Consider the following 15395-nt stretch of genomic DNA (forward strand, 5'->3'; position numbering starts at 1 on the left):
GAACGGCGTGTCTTGCGACACCACTTGTAGAGAAGTTTTTCATGGCTTTAATACTCAGGAAATGTCGCCAGCATTACTGAGGGGGAATTTTGCCACCGTTATAAATTTTGATGTTGCTTGGCCTGGGATTCGAACCGCAGACTTTCTGAGTGCAAGGCGGACGTGCTAACCATTGCACCACGGTGGCCCCCCATTGTAAAGATTGGATTTTGCAAAACGCTCTGAGAAACCAGGAACGTATGTGGATCTTTTATATACTTTTTCTGTCCTTGGTTTGATGCATTGAACTCTCTCGGACTTCACATGTTTTATGAGTTCAGTGATGGTTTTGTTGGGGAAATCGTTCATCTTCAGGATTCTTCTGACGTCATGTTCATTCTTGAAATGGAATTTTCTGTCGCTGATATTTAAAACTCTTCTTATGAAAAATGTTTGTTTTATTCCGTTTGTAACTACTCGAAATAATCATTGTAGATCCCACAAGCTATATACATATATTCTTGATCAGCGTGCAATTCTACATCGATATTGCATGTCCGCCCCTCTGTCCGTCTGTGGAAATCACTCTAGCGTCCAAACGGATTGACGTAGATGGTTGAAATTTTGGGAAAATCTATTATATGTACGTAGGACTTTTGGTATTGAAAGCGGGTTGTTTTGGTCCACGCTTTCGTATTGCCCCCATACAAAATGACGCGTCGTCGTTTTAAGGAATTTTTAAGATATTTTGTCCCATTGGTTGTAATTTGGTATTTTGTGTCTCCGGAGGCCAAAAAACATTCCTACTAAAGTTGGTTTATATAGGTCAACATTTTGGTATAGCCCCCATATAAAGACCCATATAAAGTACGTGTCATTTTAATATATTTTTAATGTATTAGTCCCATTTGACAACAGAATCGGTTGTTACTTTGTATTTTGTGTTTCCAGAGGCTAAAAAACATTTCTACCATAAAATGTTTATATAGGTCCACGTTTTGATATAGCCCCCATAGGACGATATCTCCCGATTTTCGGTATTTTAAAGATTTTGGCCTCATTATCACACCGAGATGGCTGAAATTTGGTATTTAGTCATCGTTGGGATATAAAACTTTCCCCCAGAAATTTGTAGGTATAGGTCACGCCATCATATAGCCCCCATAGAACGGTACCTTCCGATTTTCGGTATTTTGAAGGTTGTGGCCACATTAATCCACCGAAATGGCTGAAATTTGTGGTGGAGGGTATAAAAAGTTCGGCCCGACCGAACTTAGCACTTTTCCTACTTGTTCTCCATGCCATTGATTATTTTTAAGTCAAATAGTTGCATTACTAACATATTGCATTCTCTTGCAATCTTGTCGTGGGATCCTTTTTTATCCTTTTATATGTGCATATATCTGAGAGTATTACATTCATTTGCATTGCCACTGTTTTACCACCCTTGCTATAATTGAGTATTAGAATATTTTTATTTTCCCTTCAGAATTTTGTCGTTTCTCCCACCGTATCTATTATGTAACGATCTCTCTTACCCAATTTTGTATTCTTCATATGGTCATTTATGAGTGTTACTAGGTTTATTCCGGCGTTCTATTGCCGTTCTCTATTTTTTAGTGTCTGAATGCACTCTTCTCCTTCCGAGATAATGTTAAATAAGGGAAACGTCGTATTTGTTGTATGTAGAGCAAATTTTTTTCCCTAGAGAGAGGAGCCACTCTACGTTGGTTGGTATGTTCGTGTCTGTTTTGTTAACAAACCACTCATTGTTTTGTTGCAAATTGAGTTCAGATCGTTGTTGCAGTTTTAGTGAGTTTAACTTAGTGATGTGTATTTGTATTTGTCTGCTAGTAGGATGGTATTCTCACTCTCAATGAGTGAGGTTAAATCTTCTCTTTCTAAGAGGTTGTTTAGTCGAGTTTTATTGTTGTCTAACATCTCTTTTTTCTTATTTGACGGTTTGTGCTTTTCTTGTATTAGTAACTTGAGTATTTTCATATGAAAGTTGTATATGAGTGTGTCTTGTTGGTGTTATGTTCTTAATTTTAAATATGTTAAGTGTGTTTTTTGTTGTATTGGAAATGAAGTTTGGTATTGTACCTGTTTGCTTCCATTTGATGAGAAAAGTTGTCGTCGATTTTAGTTTTGATGATTGCCTGTTATATTTTGCGTAATCCTTGATGACGTTTTGTGTATCCTTGTTATATTTTTGCTTAATAACATTATATAGATGCATGCTAATTGTTTGATTTTTACTATCATTCGAAACACCGTCGAAGGATAAAAATAAATACCGCAACGAATTTCATAAGAAGAGTTTTTTGCTTATCTGCACAATCAAAAATTGCACGACTTCTTGTGCAGCAATCCCCAAAATGCAGGAAGCTTAAATTCGCTTACCTGAAATAATAAAGTGAGAGAAATTTCAAGTTCGGGAGAGAAAACCTTACAATTTTTTACAATTCATTATCTTTTCTTGTGTTTTGCACACTTCTTATCAGTACAAAATCAGAGTGGTTGAATTTTATCCTTGTTTTAGTGCGCAAAAAATTTAAAATTTTTTCTTGTGCAGATATATGTAAATTTTACAACCAAATTGAAGTAAAATCACCAAAATTTTGATGCAGCTATTACGAAAATGCAGCTATTGAATGTGCCCTAAAACATAAATCTCGAACGGAATCTAGCGAATAGTTGCCTATAAACAGATTATTGATCAGGTAACGCCAAAATGCAGCTATGAATGATGCAGGTAACCAGAAATTACTGTAAAAGATCCACATACGTTCCTGGTTTCCCAGAGCGTTTTGCAAAATCCAATCTTTACAATGAGGATCAATTTCAATTAGCTTTAAAGAGCAGCAACACTAATAATGCCTTCTTCAGTAGAACAAAATCGAAGACTGCACTAGAAAAAAATCAAACGTCGTGTACAAAATAAGTTGCAATGGTGACAAGTCCAACAACCATACACCACATAAATCCTTAACAGGACATACCCCTAATTTCGAAAAAGTAGACATTCTAACACAGGAAAATAACTATAAACGAAGATACATGTTAGAAATGTTACATATAATTAACATTCCTGGTGAAAAGCGCATGAACTATAAAACAAATACGGAACACTGTGCGCAAATCTATAGAAACATAATTAAAAAACACGGAAAAATTTAGTTTAAAATCAAACTCAAACGAGATCAGAACGCGAAATGTGGCGATCAGAAAGAAAAATAAATGTAATTTTTGTAAAAATGTTATTTTTGCTAATATACTTATGTAGAAATTTCTCGATATTGTTTCTTTTTTAAGTCAACTCCCTGATGATGATCATCAATTATGAGCAAAATATCGGAAGAATAAAAAATCAAAAATAAAAAACAAACTTTGTTTTTATTTTCACCTGACCTCGAGCCAAAATAAACTATAAGAAGATTTTTGTACATGTTTTGACGTTTTTGATTGAGTTTTACTAGGGTTTTACACAAGACAAATTGTCTTAAAATGCAACCCTGATTTACTATCGCATACATACATTGACATTTGTCTCCCAGCTGTCCATAACTTATTTCACAGTAGAAGGGGTAACAAATTTTTGACATTTTTGTAAAAAATAGTGGAATAATAATTGAATTGTTTCAACAGCAATGGAATAGAAGTCCTTAACTTGGCGTTTACACAAGACAGATTAGTTACCTTGGCACTGTCTGGTAATTTTCGTAGACAGTAAACATGGACATTTTTGAACAAATGAAAACAAATCTATTTCAAATAACAAAAAGGACTACAGGACTGGGATGCAACAAAAATATGTGAACGGAAAACAAAAAGAAATAGAAGATCTTCATTCATAATTTTACAACTTGTTTTGCAGTTGTCTGGACGCCTACGTCACAAAGGCAAGTTTTGGGTTTTTGACAATCAATACAAGTACTCACCTGTCTTGTCATCTGTAAACGCGGGTTAAGTCACCAATGCTATCTACAATTTTAGGCTTATATAAAGCTGACATTTTTGTAAAAAATAGCGGAATAATAATTGAATTGTTTCAACAGCAATGGAATAGAAGTCCTTAACTTGGCGTTTACACAAGACAGATTAGTTACCTTGGCACTGTCTGGTAATTTTCGTAGACAGTAAACATGGACATTTTTGAACAAATGAAAACAAATCTATTTCAAATAACAAAAAGGACTACAGGACTGGGATGCAACAAAAATATGTAAACGGAAAACAAAAAGAAATAGACGATCTTCATTCATAATTTTACAACTTGTTTTGCAGTTGTCTGGACGCCTACGTCACATAGGCAAGTTTTGGGTTTTTGACAATCAATACAAGTACTCACCTGTCCTGTCATGTGTAAACGCGGGTTAAGTCACCAATGCTATCTACAATTTTAGGCTTATATAAAGCTGAGCTTCCGTTAACACATTATTTTTTGTGCTGATTTCAACGAGATTGAGATATGGTCATCTGAAGTTTCCTTGTTAAAGGCTGGTTACTTGGAGAAAAATTTTCAATTTACAAGATATTTTGTTCCCGTGCCCTAGATTGGCTCCTGTCCCTAGGAGAAAGCCTTAAAGGAAGTGGTTCCATGTGTCCAACGAAATTGACTAGCACAATAAATGAGATAAATCTTGTACCCGAATAATTGTTAACTTACAAAAGAAATTTTTAAAATGAAATTAAAAGTCAGGTGAAAGTAATCGATAGTGGTAAAAGTTTACATACATATTTCAATTAAAAATACTATTTTAATTAAAGTACAGTTAAAGAAAAATATATTTTGTGTTTGGAAACCTGTTTCTTTTTGTGGAGATTAATGTGAAGTTTAAATGAAACCCGTTCGTATGAACCACGAGTGACACCGATTTAGTGCTTTTTCCAAAACCTGCAATAAAACGATAAAAATTGTCCTTTGTTATATCGAAATAGTGAAAGTTGAAAGATTCTTGCAGTACTAGAACATACCAATAACAACAAGTATGGCGGGGCCATGTCAACAGGATGGATAAAGCCATATGACGTCCCAATGGCCAAAACTCTGAAAGACCAAGTTTAAGATGACATCAAAAAGCAGAATCCAAAAATGGAGAATCAAACTGGAAGATCGATGTGTTTGGAAACCTATTCTTTGTTCGGCTTATAGAACAAAATTCTGTTTATAAAAGACATCTAAAATGCCTGTTAGACTTTACACTTATAACACCCCAGCAAAAAGTTTGCATCCGCTTGCTTATCTTTTGAAGAGATGTGTAGGGATCAACCAACTGTTTTTTTCTGTAGGGATCTCTACAGCAACTGCTTATAAAATGTATCGAACGGAATGCATTTTTCATAACTCTGTTGGACTACATCGAAAGATGTTGTGAAATCATAACTCCAATTGCACAACTTCCAACATTTTTTGCTGGGACGTTTTAGAGCATTATCTCGATTTATTTGACATATATTGTATGAAAATGACAACTGAAATCGACTGGATTTACTGAATCCACCATTGTGTAAACGTACTATAAGTATAAATGAGACCCACCAAAAAGGTAATTATTACAGAATAACTTGTTTAAAGATAAAATAACAGAAATCAAAATATTTCTAGATTTCCCATATTCCAAATAATTCACCGAATGTTCGAAAAAAACGAAATGGAACGCAAGTTTGAAGAAATATGTATCTTGCAGACATCGAAGGAGACAAATAGACTTTTAGCAAAACAAAATAATACCTCGATTACACTTAACCGGATTAAGCCAGTGGGTTTGGATTTCAAATGTCAATTCCATAGCGCAAACGTCAAATAAATCCTCATGAAGTGGGTTAACCCGACAAAAAAACTCTAATATAACCGTACTTGGAAATTAAATCAAAAATACGTCAAATAAATCCTCACAAAGAAGTTTAATGCTAAGTTTACATTTACGAAATCCACTCGATTTCAACTGCCAATTCCATAGCTCAAACGTCAAATGAAATCTCATCTGAAATCAATTGGATTTAATTTGACGTTTAACCTATGGATTTGACAGTTGAAATCGAGTGGATTTCGTAAATGTAAACCAAGCATAACCCGGCAAAAAGCTTTAGTGCAAACGCCGTTGTACACACATTTGTCGTTTGTCTCCCAGCTAGAGCTGGCAAACCATCAATATTCCCAACATTAGTGGTCTGTTCCTTTACTTTTGAAAATAGCATAACCGGAAAAAGTAGTAAAGGTTGTTAACTGCTACCATATGAATTGTATGGTGTCTGAAGTAAAGTAACGCTTTTCGATTAAAAAGTGGTAAAACTTGAAGATTCTTGCACGTAAAGGAACAGAGCTTAGATATTTTCGATATAATATTTTAAAATATCGATTGCTATCGATATTATCGTTAAGGTGTCAACACCATTAATTTGGAGATGAAAATGGCGGTAATGTCAATGCTTTTCTTGACATATTGTACAAGTAGTTCACAGAAATGTAAAGGAGAATAAACAATTGCTTTTATTTTATAAAAATAATAAAAAAATGAATTTTACTTTTCCGAAAAATATGAACGTGTGACTACGGACTTACTTTCTCACACACACAAAACCGAAAAGCAGCGAAATTTATATTTATTTCAATGAATTTTAGGTTGGGGGTTTTTGTTCCGATAATATCGATAGGCAAAACTATCTATCGATATTTGAGAGAGATTTCATTTGACGTTTGAGCTATGGAATTGACAGTTGAAATCGAATGGATTTCGTAAATGTAAACTAAACATAAGTCCGTAAAATGTGTCTTTGTACATATTTATTAAATAAAAGCAATTGTTTTTCTCCTTTATATTTTGTTCTGTGAACAACTTGTGTAAAATGTCAAAAAAGCATAGACATTTCCGCCATTTTCATTTCCAAATTAATGGTGATGACAAATTAACGATAATATCGATAGTAATCGATTTCTTGTTTTGGGAACACGATAATGCACAGACATAACTAGGCGTTTACACAAGACAGTTTGTCTTCAAATACAACTCTGATTTACTAACACATACATACATTTGTCGGCTGTCTCCCAGCTATCCACCATTTTTTTCACAGACAGTAGAGTTAACACAATGTTGACATTTTTGTAAAAATGTGTAAGATAATAAATGAAATGTGTTGAAACCAAAAGAACATGAAAAAAAATAAAATATGTGAACGGGCGACCTCGCGTACACACCCATAACCCGAATCATGATGGGGCAATATGTGCAGGGAGAATTCCAGCTACAGAAAGTTCTTCAGCCAGCTAAACAGTATTATAGCTAATTACAATAAATAAAATTATGCATTTAAATAAGAAATTAACAGCCAGTTTCTGTATGTCGAAAGAAGAATGTGTGCGAATGAAACACGCCCGACCTTTAGTTTTCGAAATAATTTTACCTTTGCTTTTCCTTCAAAACAAAAAGCAAATTTGAATAACACACAAGAGTTTGGACGTGTTTCTTTCGCACACATTCTTCTTTCTACATACAGAAACAGGCTGTAAATTTGACTTTATAACTTCAATATTCATGTAAAAGTCAATGTTACTATAAAAGAGGTTATGACTGGTTTACATTTACGAAATCCACTCTATTTCAACTGTCAATTCCGTTACGTATACGTCAAATGAAAACTCATCTGAAATCCATTGGATTTCATTTGACGTTTAATCAATAAAATTGGCAGTTTAAATCGAGTGGATTTCGTAAATGTAAACTTACTATTAAAAACAGAATACATTAGGTATGTCTGGTTACCCTAAAATTTGTAACAAATTGTACCAATTGTTGCTGGAAGTCGTCTGTTAACACAAAAAGCCAGCAAAAGAGAGCGAATCGAGAGAGACATTTTGACAGTTCTTTTACTGAGAGTTTGCAAATTCTTGCTGGACAAATTTCTTCTAGCAAACATTTGCAACTCTTCTTCTTCCTGAAAACAATCAATCATCTGTTTTTAATTTTTCCTTGATTTATGATTGTGAAAATAAAAAACAATTTTATTGCGGAAATAGCAAGTCCAATTGTATTATTTTTTTGTAGAACAAAGTTGCGATGGGGAAAAATCCATTTTTGGGTCATTTTCTTTTTTTATTTTTAATAAAGTACACATTTTTGGTTCCACAGTTTCCTTCATTGGCCGACAAATTGTTCTGTTTTGGCAAGCCAGCTGATTACTTGCTGGTTTTTGCTAGGAAAGTGTCTGTTTACTTTTTATAATTTTCTAGCAAAAGAGAATAAAAACCCCTTACTCTCTGAGAAAGTTCTTGCTGGACATTTCTTGCTGGGAAAGTAACCAGACAGACTTATTTTGCTAATAGGTTTACTAGACGAATAGTTAGTACGATTGATGTTAGTGTACAGAAATTTTAAGAATCTAGAATGTCTAATTGGAACATTTATTTTAATTGATGCAACAAGGAAGTCTGATGGTACATCTCCAATTAATATTTTGTAGACCATAATTGAATTAAGTTTGATCGTCGACTTTTTAATGTTGGTAATCTGATTAGTTTTAGTCTGCTAGTGTACGGGGGCAGTGCAAGATTACCATTCCAATTCAAACTCCTAAGGGCGAAGAGTAAAAATTGTATCTCTACCGATTCAATTTTATCGCTATAAATTGCATAATATGGATCCCACACTACGGAACAATATTCCAATATAGGTCTTACTAGAGCAGTAAATAGCTGTTTAGTAGCATAAGGATCTGAGAACTCCTTAGCCCAACGTTTAATAAAACCTAGGACACTATAAGCCTTATTTACCATAGTTGTAATATCGTTATTGAAACTTAATGTTGTATCCATCAAAAGACCAAGATCGATAAATGAATCGACTGTCACCAGCACTGAACCACTAAGACTATATTGTATACTCAATGGAGATCTTCTAGAGAAGTACATATGTTTACATTTCTTTAAGTTAAGGTCATATTATTTATGTTGCACCATTTGGATAGTGAGTCTAAATCATTTTGGAGTTGCTTCAGTTTGAGACTTATGACTTAAGAATATCTTAACATTATCAGCATACATAAGTTACATAAGTATTGTTACGGAATTAGGTTTAACTAATCTCCGTGTAGACCTTCGTTTTATTCCCCAGTACGATTTGACCAAATAAAACAGGGTTCGTTTTAGATTACGTTTCTACAATGCTTTATTTACTTTATTACACTTATTTGGAACCGACTTTAATTACTGAGCACACAGCTTGTCTGCAGTTAGCACGAAGCTATTACTTAACCGATCTGTTCAGTTCAACGCTTAAACACAACTAACTCGTCATTGCTAGTTCCCCCTGTATTTATACCCCAAAATCTCCCTGTTCGAGAGTCCTCTAGAATACGTCTGGCAACACCTCGAATCTGTACAACGAACACACAGACGCACATTCGCACTAAGCGAACAACCGGACTCACATACATGGGGGAAGATCAATACAAACACACTAATGACGTAATTACAACAACAAACAAATAGAAGAAATAAAGAAGTAGCAAACTAAACGATAATTGCATGATTATGGCAAAACAAAAGCACATTAATGAAAGGTAAAGTAAGAACTAGAAGGATGAAGATAATTCTAAATGGTAGTTGTTGTTGCTTAAATAAAGTAACTGCGTAATAAAACTTTACGTTACAATTCAAATTTTTAAATTAACGGAAATTAAACTAAATTAACCTAAACCTATCAGTTACATTCGTAACATTGCCTCCCGGTGGTACGGGCATTGGTAACACTGGCTTCTGCTTAAGCCTGTTCATCTTGACTGGGCACAGTCTTCGTTCCATAGCGGGCCAACCGTTCTAGATGTACCACCTTCATCTTCGACCTAGGGCTGTCGCTCTTCTGTATGCGATACACGACGTCATTTATTTTCGTGACTACCTTGTACGGGCCTTTCCAGTGCGTTTGGAGTTTGGGGCACAGTCCTTTTTTTGTTGTGGGTTGCACAATAGTACCAGTTGCCCTTCTTGGAACCCATCAGAATTTGCCGCTCGATCGTACCTCGCCTTCATGCGGTTGCTGACCATTTTTATCCGATGGCGTAGGGCATCGTGGACTTCGCTGAAAGAGTTTTGACTGTTTTCATCATAATCAGTTTCGGGGTTTGCTTTGGCACCGAATATCAAGTCACCAGGTAGCTTCAACTCATTTCCGAACAGAACTTTGGCTGGGGTTCGAGGTGTGGAGTCATGAATGGCCGACCTATAGGCTAGTAGGAATTTTGGAATATGCTCATCCCAGTCTCTTTGACCGCTATCTACCACCTTCCGTAGATGCTCTTCCAGGGTGCGATTAAATCTTTCCACCATGCCACCTGATTGTGGATGTAGAGGCGTTGTCCTTTTCTTGATTCCGTATGTGTCACACATTTCTTTGAAAATCACTGACTCAAAATTTCTTCCTTGATCGGAATGGACTTCGGATGGGACACCATAGCGACAAATCCAATTGTTACTGAACACATCCACTATTGTCTTGGCTTCCTGGTTTGGGATGGCATAAACCTCGGGCCATTTGCTGAAGTAATCCATGACCACCAAGGCATACCGGTTCCCAGAGTCATTTATTTGGAATGGTCCAGCCACATCCATTGCGATTCTCTTAAATGGAGCTCCTGAATTATACTATTACATTTAGCCTCGACTCTTCCTGGTTGGACCTTTAGTTTTATACACCTCTCACAATTGGCAATCCAGTCGACAATGGATTTCTGACAGCCGACCATCTGCTTTATCTTTTCAGCAGTTTTTGTTACACCAAGATGTCCTCCACTTGGCCCATCGTGAAACTCTGACAGGACATCTTTTATTTTGGAGTCTGGTACGACAATCAAGTTACGGTGAGTTTTCCCATCGTCGCTCTCCCACTTACGATGTAGGCACCCATCTATTAGAAGTAGATTGTTCCTCTGGGCCCAATAAGATTTCAAAAGGGAGCTTTCGGGCGCTATTTCTTTGCGACTAAGGCGTTCGCCCATTTCAATAGCAGAAATTATTTTGCCCCGGGTGCGATATTTTCTTTGTTCCGCCGATACTTGCTTTGCCTTCAGCCTTCGAGCAATGTCTGCATTCAATTTTGCATGGCCGACGAGACAGGGCATCAGCATTACCGTGTTTTCCACCTTTTCTGTTTTCTGTGTTCAATGCTTAGGTTATAACTCTGAAGCCTTTCGATCCAACGGGCCAATTGACCTTCCGGGTTCTTAAACTGGAGCAGACATCGGAGAGCTGAATGATCGGTCCTTAACAGGAAATGCTGTCCATACAGGTATTTGTGATAGTGTTTGACGCTCTCCACAACTGCCAGCAGCTCTCCCCTCGTCGCACAGTAATTCCTCTCAGGCTTCGACAATGTTCGGCTGTAATACCCGATGACTTTTTCTTGGCCGTCTATTTCCTGGGAAAGGACACCGCCGATACCGTATACACTGGCGTCAGCGTCCAACTCAAACTTACCGCCGGGTACAGGGTACGCCAAAATAGGGGCTGTGCAGAACATGCCATTGAGTTTTTGGAAAGCCTCTTCCTGGTCGTTGGTCCATAGAAATTTCTGCCCTTTTTGAGTCAGTCGGTGTAAGCTTGCGGCAATGCTGGTAAAATTGGGGACAAACCGACGGTGCAGAGACCCAGAAAACTTCGCAGCTCATGGAGGTTTCGAGGTTGCGGCCAGTCCCTGACGGCTTTAATCTTTTCGCTATCCGTCGATATGACCTCCGTCGTCACATGGTGCCCCAGGAACTTCACCTCTCGCTGGAAGAGGCTACACTTCTTCGGGTTAAGTTTTAGACCCGAAGACGATAGCTGCTGGAATACATTCCTTAAATTAGTGAGGTGTTCGTCGAAGGTCTGTCCCATGACTATGATGTCATCCAAGTATATAAGGCACGACTTCCACTGCAACCCTTTCAGCACCCGCTCCATCAGTCTTTCAAAGGTGGCCGGGGCGTTGCAGAGCCCGAATGGCATGACATTAAATTGCCAGAGACCGCCGTTAACGCCAAACGTTGTCTTTTCCTTATCTTTTTCGGCTATCTCTACCTGCCAGTAACTACTCTGCAGATCGAGGGTAGAGAACCATGACGTCCCGGCTAAGGTCTCTAGTGTGTCATCGATTCTTGGGAGCGGGTAGCTATCTTTCTTGGTGACCAGAACTACTGGGGAACACCAGGGACTCGACGATGGTTCGATCACACCACTCTCCTCCATTTCGCTTATCAACTTCTGGACTTCGTCCCTTTTTGCCAGTGGAACGCTTCTTGTGGCCTGTTTTATTGGTCTTGCGTCTGCCGTGTTTATTTCATGTTTCACCACAGATGTTCTTCCTTGATGCCCTTTTGTAGACGCAAAGGTAGAGGCATGTTTCCATAATAACTGCTTGGCCTTGTTCTTCTCGGAGGGTGATAAGTTGTGTGTCCACTCTTTGATGTAACAATCGAGTTGCTTCTTTTCCATGGCTGCTGATTTTTCGGTGTTATTTTCCAAATTGATTACAGCTTCGGCTGGTGTACATTGTCCAACGTCGGAAAATTGGCAAATTTGCTCTTGCTTGTCTGACAGGTTCAAAACTCAAACTGGAATCAATCCATCGTCGTTGCTTTTCACCAGGGCATTCGCTATTAAGATGTTACTATTTTTGTTCTCTGCGGGTTCCACCACCCACAATTTCCCGACTCCACAATCTCCATCCATTGGTTCCCATATCAATGTTTCGGCAAAAGGCGGTATAATCTCTGGATATTCCGTAGTCAGAAGTCTAATAGGTGTGTTTTCATCGTAACCCATATTTAATGGAATTTCCACATTGGACCATGTAATCACACGTTCTTTCATATCCAGATTAAGACCAAAGGCAATCATAAAATCTGCGCCTATTATAACTTCGTCTACGATATCAGCCACTATAAACTCGTAATCGATCGATTTATTGACAATAGTTAGTCTCACGGTTATCTTTCCATGTACTGCCGCAGGCTTCCCTGTTGCTGTGCGCAGTCTGACTCCATTTAGTGGCGTTATCTTTCCCTTCGCTAGATCTGATCTGATGATGGACTTTGATGCGCCTGTATCCAAGGTCAGAATTCGCTTATCGCCATTGATGTAACCAGTTGTTGTAAGGTTGTGGTTTTTCTTTTGTACTATCGCTATGAAGATTGTGGGGCCGTCGTCGATGGGAGTCAGTTCACGCCCCGCTGGACTGGCTCGATTTAGTTTAACGGTGACTCATTTGCAGAACGTTGAGCCACTCTTTCACGTTCTTTTGACGGGGGTGGTGACGATGACCTCGATCGCTTGCGCTTCGCTCTACATTCACGCGCAACATGATCCATTTTGTCGCAATTGTGACACCTACCCCTGGCCTTAGTTGGTGCTGCCGTATAACTTTCTTTTAATGCCTGCTTCACTGCTGCCACGATCTCGTTAGTAAGAGATTTGGGTTCATCGAACTCGGTATCCAGTTTGCGGACCTTGTGAGTCTGAGGATTGGTGATTATTCTTGCCGTCTCTTGTGTAAGGGCGTACGACACGGTTTCAGCAAATGACCATTTTGGTGACGCATACGTTGCACGTTTGATCTCGGGGTCACGTATACCATTCAAAAATGTTTCGATTTTCATACGGTCCAACAATGGATGGTTTTCTCCTGGATACGTCATTAGCACCAAACGTTCTACCTCCGTTGCGAAGTCCTGTAAGGTCTCATTTGGCTTCTGTATTCTCCCGCTTAATTCCATTAAGTAGATGTTTTGCTTATGTTCGCCACCGTACTTACGTTCAAGAGCAGCCATTATATCTCCATAACTGTTTCTAGAAGCGGCAGGAATAGTCTGTATTACCTCAGCAGCACCGCCCTGCAATGCCATAAGTAGTGCTACAGCCTTGTCGTTCCAAGAATCTCTAGCAGCCACTGTCTCGAACTGTAATTTGAACACATTGAAAGAGGTAGGGCCGTCGAACACTGGAGGCTTAATTTTTAATGCGTTATGGATAGCTCTCACTGGACCGCCTTTAATTTCCAGTTCCGATATTTTCTTTTCAATGCCCAGAATCTTCTCATCTTGAGCCATAATCTTTTTATCCAAATCTTTTACTTGTACCTCCACGTTTTCTACTCTCTTTTCAATCACCATCGTGATGTTCTCCAGTTTCTCGTTAATTGTTCTCGAATTTACCTCTAATTTCTCTTCCATGTCTTTAGCGATTTTTCTAGAGTTCTCTTCCAATTTTTTCTCTAATTTCTTGGGATTTTCTTCGCTCATTCTACAATTTTCTGCCTTCATTTCCACCATGAGTCTTGAAGTTTCTTCATTCTTTCTAGACATCTCTTCTAACATTTTACTGAAATTTTCTTCAACCATTCTACAATTTTCTTCCTTCATTTCCATCATAATTCTGGATGTTTCTTCGCTCATTCGACAATTTTCTGCTTTCATTTCCATCATAAGTCTAGAAGTTTCTTCGCTCTTCCTGGAATTTTCTTCCATTTTCTTATTGATTTCCATGGAGCGTCCTTCTATTCTCCTAATTTCCATCATCATCATAGCCAGCATTGATTTGAAATCGTCTCCATTGGCAGCAAGCGACGAAACTTCCTCAACGCAGGATTCGACCTTTGCCGATAACTCGACTTTCTCCTTACTGTCGAACTCATATGCGTCGATGGTCATTCCACGACGCTCGAACTCTTCCAACAAGCGTTTGTCAGTAGAAGACAACTCCAACTTACTTAGCTCCTTCTTCAAGTCTTCCACTCGTAGATCCTTAAACTTCATTGTAGGAGATCGTAATCCCACTGCTGACACCAATTGTTACGGAATTAGGTTTAACTAATCTCCGTGTAGACGTTGTTTTATTCCCCAGTACGATTTCTACCAAATAAAACAGGGTTCGTTTTAGATTACGTTTCTACAATGCTTTATTTACTTTATTACAATTATTCGGAACCGACTTTAATTACTGAGCACACAGCTTGTCTCTAGTTAGCACGCAGTTATTATTTAACCGATCTGTTCAGCTCAACGCTTAAAACACAACTAACTCGTCATTGCTAGTTCCCCCTGTATATATACCCCAAAATCTCCCTGTTCGAGAGTCCTCTAGAACACGTCTGGCAACACTTCGAATCTGTACAACGAACACACAGACGCACATTCGCACTAAGCGAACAACCGGACTCACATACATGGGGGAAGATCAATACAAACACACTAATGACGTAATTACAACACAAACAAATAGAAGAAATAAAGAAGTAGCAAACTAAACGATAATTACATGATTATGGCAAAACAAAAGCACATTAATGAAAGGTAAAGTAAGAACTAGAAGGATGAAGATAATTCTAAATGGTAGTTGTTGTTGCTTAAATAAAGTAACTGCGTAATAAAACTTTACGTTACAA

The sequence above is a fragment of the Musca autumnalis genome, unplaced genomic scaffold (assembly GCF_047663935.1).
Source record: "Musca autumnalis isolate F117 unplaced genomic scaffold, ASM4766393v1 scaffold_5, whole genome shotgun sequence".
Classification (NCBI taxonomy): Eukaryota; Metazoa; Arthropoda; class Insecta; order Diptera; family Muscidae; genus Musca; species Musca autumnalis.